At 72.7% G+C, this 13706-nt stretch overlaps 1 protein-coding gene across 6 annotated transcripts in view; it reads left to right on the top strand.

Moving 5' to 3' along the window:
* Window positions 1–2489: 2489 nt before the first annotated feature.
* Window positions 2490–13706, top strand: part of LOC140426702 (roquin-1-like) — a 311609-nt gene continuing 300392 nt past the window's right edge. For 4 of the 6 annotated variants that reach the window (XM_072511789.1, XM_072511788.1, XM_072511787.1 and 1 more), the window contains exon 1: window positions 2532–2708. The gene's annotated coding sequence lies outside the window, so the exon portion shown is untranslated. Of the gene's footprint in view, window positions 2709–13706 lie in introns of all 6 variants that reach the window. The other 2 variants (XM_072511781.1, XM_072511783.1) reach the window with 2 other exon arrangements.

The following is a 13706-nucleotide window of genomic DNA, read 5'->3' as shown; positions in this document are numbered from 1 at the left end:
GGAAATAGATCCTTGCAAAATAGGCGACAGGTTTAGATAAAGGATCTGGATTGGCGCAGGCTGGGAGGGCCGAAGGGCCTGTTCCTGTGCTGCAATTGTCTTTGTTCTTGTTCTTTGAGGGTCGGAGGAAGGCCTCCCTAAGGCATGGGAACAATTTGTCGGCCTGTTCCAAGACATGTTCGAGGCCAACAACAACTAGCAGAGGGGAAAATAAAAAATTAAAAGAGGAATGACAGGAACACTCAACCCAGGCGGAGGAGGGGGAGGAAGAAAGGAAGGAACCTGAACGGAATCAAAGGAACAAACACAGAGGGAGGGTGTGGGGGCAGAAGAACCCCCCTCCCACAAGGCGGACGCTGCAGAAACTCACAGGAAAGGGGGGGAAGGGGGAGAGCCAAAGTAGACCCCCCCCACCCGCCCCCCCCCCCACCCCCACCCCCCGAGCGAGCAGAGAGTGTATCAAGGGGGGCTGGGGAAGGGGGGTGGAGGTGGATAGCGCACTGAGACAGACAGTGACAAATTGTAAATAGGTACAAGAAAATGTTATGTACTGTACAATAACAAACACGAAATGCAATGTACATAAAACTGAAAATGTCAATAAAATATTTTTTTAAAGGATTTGCCACCATCAGTGACATGCCTTAAGGTGATCGATGCACACATGCCCCTGTGTGCACCGGCAAATTAGGGGTGCCCATCATCAATCGGAAGGGCTTCCACTCCCCGAATGTGCAGTTGGTGTGTGATCACCAGCTGCACATCATGCACGTCTGCGCCCAATACCCTGGCAGCATGTACGAAGCATACATCCTGCTGGACTCGTCAGTTCCCGGGACATTTATCATAGAATTTACAGTGCAGAAGGAGGCCATTCAGCCCATTGAGTCTGCACCGGCTCTTGGAAAGAGCTCCCTACCCAAGGTCAACACCTCCACCCTATCCCCATAACCCAGTAACCCCACCCAACACTAAGGGCAATTTTGGACACTAAGGACAATTTATCATGGCCAATCCACCTAACCTGCACATCTTTGGACTGTGAGAGGAAACCGGAGCACCCGGAGGAAACCCACGCAGACACGGGGAGAATGTGCAGACTCCGTACAGACAGTGACCCAAGCCGGAATCGAACCTGGGACCCTGGAGCTGTGAAGCAATTGTGCTATCCACAATGCTACTGTGCTGCCCCCTACATTCCTTTGATTCCGTTCAGGTTCCTTCCTTTCTTCCTCCCCCTCCTCCGATGGGTTGCGTGTTCCTGTCATTCCTCTTTTAATTGTGCTATCCACAATGCTACCGTGCAGCCCCCTTTAGGCGCTCCCTAAGGTCAGGGGTTGGCTCCTGGGCGACAAGAGTTACCCACTGAGGTCTTGGTTAAAGATGCCTGCCTGGAGGCACCAGCCCGGGGTGGAGAACTGCTGTAATGATACCCATGCAGCAACCAGGAGCATCATTGAGCGGTGCATCCGAGTTCTCAAGATGCTTCTGATGCTTGGGCCGATCCGGTGGGGCTAACCCATAAAACCCAGGAGGGTGTCTAACGCCTGCTGCATCCTGCACAACATCGATCAGCAGAGCATCTTTGGAGGTTTGTGTATATTTCGGAGGTGTTGTGCATTTCTGGGGGCATTGTCGATTTTTGGGGAGTGTTGTGTATTTCTGAGGGATGTTGTCCATTTATGGGGGCTGGTGTTTAATTTTTTGGGGAGAGTTGTGTATTTTGGGTGTTGTGCATTTTTGGGGTATGTGTATGTTGGGGGTTGTGTTTTTGCAGGGTTGTGTATGGGGGTTGTATACTTTGGGGGATTGTGTACTTTTTGGAGTTGTGTACTTAAGGGGATAGTGATTCAGAGTTGTGCATTTTTGAGGGGGTTTGTGTATTGGGTTTGTATATTTTGGGGGGTTGTGTATTTTTGGGGAGTTGTGTATTTCTGGGGGTTGTGTATTTTTAGGGGTTGTGTATTTTTGGACATATGCGTATTTTTTGGAGGTTGTGTATTTTTGGGGGGGTGAATTTCGGGGGGCTTGTGTATTTTATTGGGGTGGCTGTCTATTTTTTGGAGTTGTGAATCTTTTGGAGGGGTGTATTTTGGGGGGCTATATTTTTGGGGGGCTTGTTTATTTTATTGGGCGTTGTGCATTTTTGGGGGGAGGTTATGTATTTTGGGGACTTGTGTATTTTATTGGGGGTTGTGTATTTCTTTGGGGAGTTGTGCATTTTTTGGGGTTGTGTATTTTTGGAGGGTTGTGTATTTTATGGGGCGGCTTGTGCATTTTTGGGGGGGTTGTGTATTTGTTGGGGGGTTGTGCATTTTACGGGAGGGGTTGTGTATTTTATTAAGGGTTGTGTATTTTTGGGGGTTGTGTATTTTGTTGGGGGGGTTGTCTTTTTTTGTGGTTGTGTATTTTTTTGGGGGGTGTATTTTTTGGGGGGGGTTCTGTATTTTGGGGGGGAGGGGGGGTTGTGTATTTTTTTTTTGGGGGGGGTCGTGTATTTCCTCCCACGGTTCCCGGTTCCCAGGTGTCGCTGCGGCAGAGACCGGAGCCCGAGACGGAGACACCGGGTGAGAGAAACACAGATCGGGGCTCGAGGCCCGGGGAAGGGGCCGGGAATCAGCTCCTTCTCCGCCGCGTTTTGTCAGCACAGCCCCTGGGGACGGGAGGTCGGTAAACGGCGACAAGGCCCCGAACCCGCACGGCCGCAGGTACCGAGTCCGCAGACCCCCCCCCCCCCCCCGTCTCTTCCCCCCCCCCCCCGTCTCTTCCCCCCCCCCCCGTCTCTTCCCCCCCCCCCCCCGTCTCTTCCCCCCCCCCCCCGTCTCTTCCCCCCCCCCCCCGTCTCTTCCCCCCCCCCCCGTCTCTTCCCCCCCCCCCCCCCCGTCTCTTCCCCCCCCCCCCCGTCTCTTCCCCCCCCCCCCCCCCGTCTCTTCCCCCCCCCCCCCGTCTCTTCCCCCCCCCCCGTCTCTTCCCCCCCCCCCCCGTCTCTTCCCCCCCCCCGTCTCTTCCCCCCCCCGTCTCTTCCCCCCCCCGTCTCTTCCCCCCCCCCCCCCCGTCTCTTCCCCCCCCCCCCCCGTCTCTTCCCCCCCCCCGTCTCTTCCCCCCCCCCGTCTCTTCCCCCCCCCCGTCTCTTCCCCCCCCCCGTCTCTTCCCCCCCCCCGTCTCTTCCCCCCCCCCCCCGTCTCTTCCCCCCCCCCCGTCTCTTCCCCCCCCCCCCCGTCTCTTCTCCCCCCCCCCCCCCCCGTCTCTTCCCCCCCCCCCCCCCGTCTCTTCCCCCCCCCGTCTCTTCCCCCCCCCGTCTCTTCCCCCCCCCCCGTCTCTTCCCCCCCCCCGTCTCTTCCCCCCCCCCGTCTCTTCCCCCCCCCCCCCGTCTCTTCCCCCCCCCCCCGTCTCTTCCCCCCCCCCCCGTCTCTTCCCCCCCCCCCCGTCTCTTCCCCCCCCCCCGTCTCTTCCCCCCCCCCCGTCTCTTCCCCCCCCCCCGTCTCTTCCCCCCCCCCCGTCTCTTCCCCCCCCCCCGTCTCTTCCCCCCCCCCCCCGTCTCTTCCCCCCCCCCGTCTCTTCCCCCCCCCCGTCTCTTCCCCCCCCCCGTCTCTTCCCCCCCCCGTCTCTTCCCCCCCCCGTCTCTTCCCCCCCCCGTCTCTTCCCCCCCCCGTCTCTTCCCCCCCCCCCCGTCTCTCCTCCCCCCCCCCCCCGTCTCTCCTCCCCCCCCCCCCCGTCTCTCCTCCCCCCCCCCCCGTCTCTCCTACCCCCCCCGTCTCTCCTCCCCCCCAACGTCTCTCCTCCCCCCCAACGTCTCTCCTCCCCCCCCCCCCCGTCTCTCCTCCCCCCCCTCCCGTCTTCCCCCCCCCCCCCGTCTCTTCCCCCCCCCCCCGTCTCTTCCCCCCCCCCCGTCTCTTCCCCCCCCCCGTCTCTTCCCCCCCCGTCTCTTCCCCCCCCCCGTCTCTTCCCCCCCCCCCCGTCTCTTCCCCCCCCCCGTCTCTTCCCCCCCCCCCCCGTCTCTTCCCCCCCCCCGTCTCTTCCCCCCCCCCGTCTCTTCCCCCCCCCGTCTATTTCCCCCCCCCCGTCTCTTTCCCCCCCCCCCCGTCTCTTTCCCCCCCCCGTCTCTTTCCCCCCCCCCGTCTCTTTCCCCCCCCCCGTCTCTTTCCCCCCCCCCGTCTCTTTCCCCCCCCCGTCTCTTTCCCCCCCCCCGTCTCTTTCCCCCCCCCGTCTCTTTCCCCCCCCGTCTCTTTTCCCCCCCCGTCTCTTTCCCCCCCCCCCCGTCTCTTTCCCCCCCCCCGTCTCTTTCCCCCCCCCCCGTCTCTTTCCCCCCCCCGTCTCTTTCCCCCCCCCGTCTCTTTCCCCCCCCGTCTCTTTCCCCCCCCCCCGTCTCTTTCCCCCCCCCCCGTCTCTTTCCCCCCCCCCGTCTCTTTCCCCCCCCCCCGTCTCTTTCCCCCCCCCCGTCTCTTTCCCCCCCCCCCCGTCTCTTTCCCCCCCCCCCGTCTCTTTCCCCCCCCCCCGTCTCTTTCCCCCCCCGTCTCTTTCCCCCCCCCCGTCTCTTTCCCCCCCCCCGTCTCTTTCCCCCCCCCCGTCTCTTTCCCCCCCCGTCTCTTTCCCCCCCCGTCTCTTTCCCCCCCGTCTCTTTCCCCCCCCGTCTCTTTCCCCCCCCCCCGTCTCTTTCCCCCCCCCCCGTCTCTTTCCCCCCCCCCCCGTCTCTTTCCCCCCCCCCCGTCTCTTTCCCCCCCCGTCTCTTTCCCCCCCCCCCGTCTCTTCCCCCCCCCGTCTCTTCCCCCCCCCCGTCTCTTCCCCCCCCCCGTCTCTTCCCCCCCCCCGTCTCTTCCCCCCCCCCCGTCTCTTCCCCCCCCCCCGTCTCTTCCCCCCCCCCGTCTCTTCCCCCCCCGTCTCTTCCCCCCCCCCGTCTCTTCCCCCCCCCGTCTCTTCCCCCCCCCGTCTCTTCCCCCCCCCCGTCTCTTCCCCCCCCCGTCTCTTCCCCCCCCCGTCTCTCCCCCACCCCCGTCTCTCCCCCACCCCCCGTCTCTCCCCCACCCCGTCTCTCCCCCACCCCGTCTCTCCCCCACCCCGTCTCTCCCCCACCCCGTCTCTCCCCCCCCCCCCGTCTCTCCCCCCCCCCCCGTCTCTCCTCCCCCCCCCCCCCCGCGTCTCTCCTCCCCCCCCCCCGTCTCTCCTACCCCCCCCGTCTCTCCTCCCCCCCAACGTCTCTCCTCCCCCCCCAACGTCTCTCCTCCCCCCCAACGTCTCTCCTCCCCCCCAACGTCTCTCCTCCCCCCCCAACGTCTCTCCTCCCCCCCCAACGTCTCTCCTCCCCCCCCCTCCCGTCTTACCCCCCCCTCCCGTCTTACCCCCCCTCCCGTCTTACCCCCCCTCCCGTCTTACCCCCCCCTCCCGTCTTACCCCCCCGTCTCTCCTCCCCCTCCCCGTCTCTCCTCCCCCTCCCCGTCTCTCCTCCCCTCCCCGTCTCTCCTCCCCCTCCCCGTCTCTCCTCCCCCCCCCCGTCTCTCCTCCCCCCCCCCCCCGTCTCTCCTCCTCCCCCCCCCGTCTCTCCTCCCCCCGTCTCTCCTCCCCCCCCCCGTCTCTCCTCCCCCCCCGTCTCTCCTCCCCCCCCCGTCTCTCCTCCCCCCCCCGTCTCTCCTCCCCCCCCCGTCTCTCCTCCCCCCCCCCCGTCTCTCCTCCCCCCCCCCCCGTCTCTCCTCCCCCACCGTCTCTCCTCCCCCCGTCTCTCCTCCCCCCCCCCGTCTCTCCTCGCCGCCCCCCCGTCTCTCCTCGCCGCCCCCATCTCTCCTCGCCGCCCCCCATCTCTCCTCCTCCCCCCCCCGTCTCTCCTCGCCGCCCCCCCTCTCGCCGCCCCCCCCTCTCGCCGCCCCCCCTCTCGCCGCCCCCCCCTCTCGCCGCCCCCCCCTCTCGCCGCCCCCCCTCTCGCCGCCCCCCCCTCTCGCCGCCCCCCCCCTCTCGCCGCCCCCCCCTCTCGCCGCCCCCCCCCTCTCGCCGCCCCCCCCTCTCGCCGCCCCCCCTCTCGCCGCCCCCCCCCTCTCGCCGCCCCCCCCTCTCGCCGCCCCCCCTCTCGCCGCCCCCCCCTCTCGCCGCCCCCCCCTCTCGCCGCCCCCCCCTCTCGCCGCCCCCCCCCTCTCGCCGCCCCCCCCTCTCGCCGCCCCCCCCTCTCGCCGCCCCCCCCTCTCGCCGCCCCCCCCTCTCGCCGCCCCCCCCTCTCGCCGCCCCCCCTCTCGCCGCCCCCCCCTCTCGCCGCCCCCCCCTCTCGCCGCCCCCCCCTCTCGCCGCCCCCCCTCTCGCCGCCCCCCCCTCTCGCCGCCCCCCCTCTCGCCGCCCCCCCCTCTCGCCGCCCCCCCCTCTCGCCGCCCCCCCCTCTCGCCGCCCCCCCCTCTCGCCGCCCCCCCCTCTCGCCGCCCCCCTCTCGCCGCCCCCCTCTCGCCGCCCCCCCCTCTCGCCGCCCCCCCCTCTCGCCGCCCCCCCCTCTCGCCGCCCCCCCCTCTCGCCGCCCCCCCCTCTCGCCGCCCCCCCCTCTCGCCGCCCCCCCCTCTCGCCGCCCCCCCTCTCGCCGCCCCCCCCTCTCGCCGCCCCCCCCTCTCGCCGCCCCCCCCTCTCGCCGCCCCCCCCTCTCGCCGCCCCCCCCTCTCGCCGCCCCCCCCTCTCGCCGCCCCCCCCTCTCGCCGCCCCCCCCTCTCGCCGCCCCCCCTCTCGCCGCCCCCCCCTCTCGCCGCCCCCCCTCTCGCCGCCCCCCCCTCTCGCCGCCCCCCCCTCTCGCCGCCCCCCCCTCTCGCCGCCCCCCCTCTCGCCGCCCCCCCTCTCGCCGCCCCCCCTCTCGCCGCCCCCCCCTCTCGCCGCCCCCCCTCTCGCCGCCCCCCCCTCTCGCCGCCCCCCCTCTCGCCGCCCCCCCCTCTCGCCGCCCCCCCCTCTCGCCGCCCCCCCCTCTCGCCGCCCCCCCTCTCGCCGCCCCCCCCTCTCGCCGCCCCCCCCTCTCGCCGCCCCCCCCTCGCCGCCCCCCCTCTCGCGCCCCCCCTCTCGCCGCCCCCCCTCTCGCCGCCCCCCCCTCGCCGCCCCCCCCTCTCGCCGCCCCCCCCTCTCGCCGCCCCCCCCTCTCGCCGCCCCCCCCTCTCGCCGCCCCCCCCTCTCGCCGCCCCCCCCTCTCGCCGCCCCCCCCTCTCGCCGCCCCCCCCCTCTCGCCGCCCCCCGCGCCCTCTCGCCGCCCCCCCCTCTCGCCGCCCCCCCCTCTCGCCGCCCCCCCCTCTCGCCGCCCCCCCCTCTCGCCGCCCCCCCCTCTCGCCGCCCCCCCCTCTCGCCGCCCCCCCCTCTCGCCGCCCCCCCCTCTCGCCGCCCCCCCCTCTCGCCGCCCCCCCCTCTCGCCGCCCCCCCCTCTCGCCGCCCCCCCCTCTCGCCGCCCCCCCTCTCGCGCCGCCCCCCCTCTCGCCGCCCCCCCCTCTCGCCGCCCCCCCTCTCGCCGCCCCCCCCTCTCGCCGCCCCCCCCTCTCGCCGCCCCCCCCTCTCGCCGCCCCCCCCCTCTCGCCGCCCCCCCCTCTCGCCGCCCCCCCCTCTCGCCGCCCCCCCTCTCGCCGCCCCCCCCTCTCGCCGCCCCCCCCTCTCGCCGCCCCCCCCTCTCGCCGCCCCCCCCTCTCGCCGCCCCCCCTCTCGCCGCCCCCCCCTCTCGCCGCCCCCCCCTCTCGCCGCCCCCCCTCTCGCCGCCCCCCCCTCTCGCCGCCCCCCCCTCTCGCCGCCCCCCCCTCTCGCCGCCCCCCCCTCTCGCCGCCCCCCCCTCTCGCCGCCCCCCCCTCTCGCCGCCCCCCCCTCTCGCCGCCCCCCCCCTCTCGCCGCCCCCCCCTCTCGCCGCCCCCCCCTCTCGCCGCCCCCCCTCTCGCCGCCCCCCCCTCTCGCCGCCCCCCCCCTCTCGCCGCCCCCCCCCTCTCGCCGCCCCCCCCCTCTCGCCGCCCCCCCCTCTCGCCGCCCCCCCCTCTCGCCGCCCCCCCCCTCTCGCCGCCCCCCCCTCTCGCCGCCCCCCCCTCTCGCCGCCCCCCCTCTCGCCGCCCCCCCCTCTCGCCGCCCCCCCCCTCTCGCCGCCCCCCCCTCTCGCCGCCCCCACCCTCTCGCCGCCCCCCCCTCTCGCCGCCCCCCCCTCTCGCCGCCCCCCCCTCTCGCCGCCCCCCCCTCTCGCCGCCCCCCCCTCTCGCCGCCCCCCCCCTCTCGCCGCCCCCCCCTCTCGCCGCCCCCCCCTCTCGCCGCCCCCCCCTCTCGCCGCCCCCCCCTCTCGCCGCCCCCCCCTCTCGCCGCCCCCCCCTCTCGCCGCCCCCCCCTCTCGCCGCCCCCCCCTCTCGCCGCCCCCCCCTCTCGCCGCCCCCCCTCTCGCGCCCCCCCTCTCGCCGCCCCCCCCTCTCGCCGCCCCCCCCTCTCGCCGCCCCCCCCTCTCGCCGCCCCCCCCCTCTCGCCGCCCCCCCCTCTCGCCGCCCCCCCCTCTCGCCGCCCCCCCCTCTCGCCGCCCCCCCCTCTCGCCGCCCCCCCCTCTCGCCGCCCCCCCCTCTCGCCGCCCCCCCCTCTCGCCGCCCCCCCCCTCTCGCCGCCCCCCCCTCTCGCCGCCCCCCCCTCTCGCCGCCCCCCCTCTCGCCGCCCCCCCCTCTCGCCGCCCCCCCCTCTCGCCGCCCCCCCCTCTCGCCGCCCCCCCTCTCGCCGCCCCCCCCTCTCGCCGCCCCCCCCCTCTCGCCGCCCCCCCTCTCGCCGCCCCCCCCTCTCGCCGCCCCCCCCTCTCGCCGCCCCCCCCTCTCGCCGCCCCCCCCTCTCGCCGCCCCCCCCTCTCGCCGCCCCCCCCTCTCGCCGCCCCCCCCTCTCGCCGCCCCCCCCTCTCGCCGCCCCCCCCTCTCGCCGCCCCCCCTCTCGCCGCCCCCCCCTCTCGCCGCCCCCCCTCTCGCCGCCCCCCCCTCTCGCCGCCCCCCCCTCTCGCCGCCCCCCCCTCTCGCCGCCCCCCCCTCTCGCCGCCCCCCCCTCTCGCGCCCCCCCCTCTCGCCGCCCCCCCCTCTCGCCGCCCCCCCCTCTCGCCGCCCCCCCCTCTCGCCGCCCCCCCCTCTCGCCGCCCCCCCCTCTCGCCGCCCCCCCCTCTCGCCGCCCCCCCCTCTCGCCGCCCCCCCCTCTCGCCGCCCCCCCCTCTCGCCGCCCCCCCCTCTCGCCGCCCCCCCCTCTCGCCGCCCCCCCCTCTCGCCGCCCCCCCTCTCGCCGCCCCCCCCTCTCGCCGCCCCCCCCTCTCGCCGCCCCCCCCTCTCGCCGCCCCCCCCTCTCGCCGCCCCCCCCTCTCGCCGCCCCCCCTCTCGCCGCCCCCCCCTCTCGCCGCCCCCCCCCTCTCGCCGCCCCCCCCTCTCGCCGCCCCCCCCCTCTCGCCGCCCCCCCCTCTCGCCGCCCCCCCCTCTCGCCGCCCCCCCCTCTCGCCGCCCCCCCTCTCGCCGCCCCCCCCTCTCGCCGCCCCCCCCTCTCGCCGCCCCCCCCTCTCGCCGCCCCCCCCTCTCGCCGCCCCCCCCTCTCGCCGCCCCCCCCTCTCGCCGCCCCCCCCTCTCGCCGCCCCCCCCTCTCGCCGCCCCCCCTCTCGCCGCCCCCCCTCTCGCCGCCCCCCCCTCTCGCCGCCCCCCCCTCTCGCCGCCCCCCCCTCTCGCCGCCCCCCCTCTCGCCGCCCCCCCCTCTCGCCGCCCCCCCCTCTCGCCGCCCCCCCCTCTCGCCGCCCCCCCCTCTCGCCGCCCCCCCCCCCTCGCCGCCCCCCCCTCTCGCCGCCCCCCCCTCTCGCCGCCCCCCCCTCTCGCCGCCCCCCCCCTCTCGCCGCCCCCCCCTCTCGCCGCCCCCCCCTCTCGCCGCCCCCCCCTCTCGCCGCCCCCCCCTCTCGCCGCCCCCCCCTCTCGCCGCCCCCCCTCTCGCCGCCCCCCCCTCTCGCCGCCCCCCCCTCTCGCCGCCCCCCCCTCTCGCCGCCCCCCCCTCTCGCCGCCCCCCCCCTCTCGCCGCCCCCCCCTCTCGCCGCCCCCCCCTCTCGCCGCCCCCCCTCTCGCCGCCCCCCCTCTCGCCGCCCCCCCCTCTCGCCGCCCCCCCCTCTCGCCGCCCCCCCCTCTCGCCGCCCCCCCCTCTCGCCGCCCCCCCCTCTCGCCGCCCCCCCCTCTCGCCGCCCCCCCCTCTCGCCGCCCCCCCCTCTCGCCGCCCCCCCCTCTCGCCGCCCCCCCTCTCGCCGCCCCCCCCTCTCGCCGCCCCCCCCTCTCGCCGCCCCCCCCTCTCGCCGCCCCCCCCTCTCGCCGCCCCCCCCTCTCGCCGCCCCCCCCTCTCGCCGCCCCCCCCTCTCGCCGCCCCCCCCTCTCGCCGCCCCCCCCTCTCGCCGCCCCCCCCTCTCGCCGCCCCCCCCTCTCGCCGCCCCCCCTCTCGCCGCCCCCCCCTCTCGCCGCCCCCCCCTCTCGCCGCCCCCCCCTCTCGCCGCCCCCCCCTCTCGCCGCCCCCCCTCTCGCCGCCCCCCCTCTCGCCGCCCCCCTCTCGCCGCCCCCCTCTCGCCGCCCCCCCTCTCGCCGCCCCCCTCTCGCCGCCCCCCCCTCTCGCCGCCCCCCCTCTCGCCGCCCCCCCTCTCGCCGCCCCCCCCTCTCGCCGCCCCCCCTCTCGCCGCCCCCCCCTCTCGCCGCCCCCCCCTCTCGCCGCCCCCCCCTCTCCGCCCCCCCTCTCGCCGCCCCCCCTCTCGCCGCCCCCCCCCTCTCGCCGCCCCCCCTCTCGCCGCCCCCCCCTCTCGCCGCCCCCCCCTCTCGCCGCCCCCCCTCTCGCCGCCCCCCCCTCTCGCCGCCCCCCCCCTCTCGCCGCCCCCCCCTCTCGCCGCCCCCCCCTCTCGCCGCCCCCCCCTCTCGCCGCCCCCCCCTCTCGCCGCCCCCCCTCTCGCCGCCCCCCCCTCTCGCCGCCCCCTCGCCCCTCTCGCCGCCCCCCCCTCTCGCCGCCCCCCCCTCTCGCCGCCCCCCCTCTCGCCGCCCCCCCCTCTCGCCGCCCCCCCCTCTCGCCGCCCCCCCCTCTCGCCGCCCCCCCCTCTCGCCGCCCCCCCTCTCGCCGCCCCCCCCCTCTCGCCGCCCCCCCCTCTCGCCGCCCCCCCCTCTCGCCGCCCCCCCCTCTCGCCGCCCCCCCTCTCGCGCCCTCTCCCGCCCCCCCCTCTCGCCGCCCCCCCCTCTCGCCGCCCCCCCTCTCGCCGCCCCCCCCTCTCGCCGCCCCCCCCTCTCGCCGCCCCCCCCTCTCGCCGCCCCCCCCTCTCGCCGCCCCCCCCTCTCGCCGCCCCCCCCTCTCGCCGCCCCCCCTCTCGCCGCCCCCCCCTCTCGCCGCCCCCCCCTCTCGCCGCCCCCCCCTCTCGCCGCCCCCCCCCTCTCGCCGCCCCCCCTCTCGCCGCCCCCCCCTCTCGCCGCCCCCCCCTCTCGCCGCCCCCCCTCTCGCCGCCCCCCCCTCTCGCCGCCCCCCCCCTCTCGCCGCCCCCCCCTCTCGCCGCCCCCCCCTCTCGCCGCCCCCCCCTCTCGCCGCCCCCCCCTCTCGCCGCCCCCCCCTCTCGCCGCCCCCCCCTCTCGCCGCCCCCCCTCTCGCGCCCCCCCCTCTCGCCGCCCCCCCCTCTCGCCGCCCCCCCCTCTCGCCGCCCCCCCCTCTCGCCGCCCCCCCCTCTCGCCGCCCCCCCCTCTCGCCGCCCCCCCCTCTCGCCGCCCCCCTCTCGCCGCCCCCCCCTCTCGCCGCCCCCCCCTCTCGCCGCCCCCCCCTCTCGCCGCCCCCCCCTCTCGCCGCCCCCCCTCTCGCCGCCCCCCCTCTCGCCGCCCCCCCCTCTCGCCGCCCCCCCCTCTCGCCGCCCCCCCCTCTCGCCGCCCCCCCCTCTCGCCGCCCCCCCTCTCGCCGCCCCCCCCTCTCGCCGCCCCCCCCTCTCGCCGCCCCCCCCTCTCGCCGCCCCCCCCTCTCGCCGCCCCCCCCTCTCGCCGCCCCCCCCTCTCGCCGCCCCCCCTCTCGCCGCCCCCCCCTCTCGCCGCCCCCTCTAATTTGCCGCCTGGAGTGTTGTTGAGGCAGGAACCATCACAATCTTTAAAACATACTCAAATGAGCACTTGAAATGTTATAACATTATGGACTGTCTCTGGACCAAGTGCTGAGAAGTACAATTCGAGTCGAAAAGGAGTAGTTTTTGTCAGTGCAGGGTTTTAAAAATAATTTAGAGAATTTTTTCCAACAAAGGGGCAACGTAGCGTGGCCAGTCCACCTACCTTGCACATCGTTGAGTTGTGGGGGGCGAAATCCACGCAAACACGGGGAGAATGTGCAAACTCCACACGGACAGTGATCCAGAGCCGGCATCGAACTTGGACCTCGGCACCGTGAGACAGCAGGGCTAACGCACTGCGCCTCCATGCTGCCCTGTCAGTGCAGGGTCGAAGGGCCTCTTTAGTACTGAATGATTCTGTATCTGTCCTGTAGTGTTTGATGGGGGACAGTGTAGAGGGAGCTTTACGCTGTATCTAACCCCGTGCCGTACCTGTTCTGGGAGTATTTGATGGAGACCGTGTAGAGGGAGCTTTACTCTATATCCTGGGAGTGCTTCATGGAGACGGTGCAGAGGGAGCTTTTTTTCTCTATGTCCTTTGAGTGTTTGATAGAGACTGTATGAGAGCTTTACTCTGTATCTGACCCCATGCTGTAGCTGTCCTGTGGTGTTTGATGGGGACAATGTAGAAAAAGCTTTACTCTATATCCTGGGAGTGTTTGATAGTTGCACTGATTGCCTCTATTGAACCGTGTTATTTTCCTTAACGCAGACATCCCTCAACTTCATGAGCACAGAAAGTTTAAAATGGAACTTGCTGTAGGGTGGGAATCACAGAGTGGGGAGCACTGTGGCAGCTTGTGGCCAATCCAGTATAAGGGCAAAAGGAGTAAGAAAGTATCAGGATGGATGTAGATGGTAACAGGCTCCTGGGGCTGAGATACGGACTGTGAGCTGCTGACGTACGCGGGTGAGGAAGTCGTTGCCGTAAAACGTAGTGTGGGAGCTTTTTCTAGGTGAAAGTTTATATCCTATGAAACTAGTTTTATCTAGAGCCTCCACTTGTGTCCCTCCACCACACAGAGTTTGTAATTTTCAAATGTTTGTATGTTATTGGTTTCACTGAGTCATAAGAAGCTTGTGATCGAAATACACTGTTCCTTTATCTGACCGTATATCCACCCCAGCTCTGTCCCTACCCCACCCCCAACCCCTACTGCTGCAGCTGAAACCCTTACCCACACTGTTCTCCATTCTTGGCTTTTACAGGAATCCCCACGCCAATATCTCACACTGTACCGTCCACAAACCTGAAGGCACCTCCAGCTGCTGTCTAGCCTGCCCATCACTCAGGTCCAAGGCTGATTACATTGGCCCTCTGTGTACACTGTCTCTTCCAGCACTTTACCCCACCCTGTTCATATCACATCCATCATCCTTATTGTCCATTTGGGGTTCTTGGGCAGAATTTGATACTGCCCAGGCAGCTCTGTGCCCAACCCAGCAGCGTGTGAAATCGCGTGTGCAGACATCAGGCGTGCATTCCGAAGTCACTGCGCACCTGTGCAATATTCCCGTCGGCGGGTGCTGACTGATCCGCGCTTGCACCCCCGCCGATTTCCCTTCACCTGGCTCCCATTTTAAAAAACCTGTTGTAAACCGCGCCACCATGACGTCACATTGATAATGGCGTAGATCCTAACGTGGGGGG

Source organism: Scyliorhinus torazame, chromosome 7 (genome assembly GCF_047496885.1).
Source record: "Scyliorhinus torazame isolate Kashiwa2021f chromosome 7, sScyTor2.1, whole genome shotgun sequence".
NCBI classification, from domain to species: Eukaryota; Metazoa; Chordata; class Chondrichthyes; order Carcharhiniformes; family Scyliorhinidae; genus Scyliorhinus; species Scyliorhinus torazame.
This window is presented reverse-complemented; position numbering and strand designations above follow the sequence as displayed.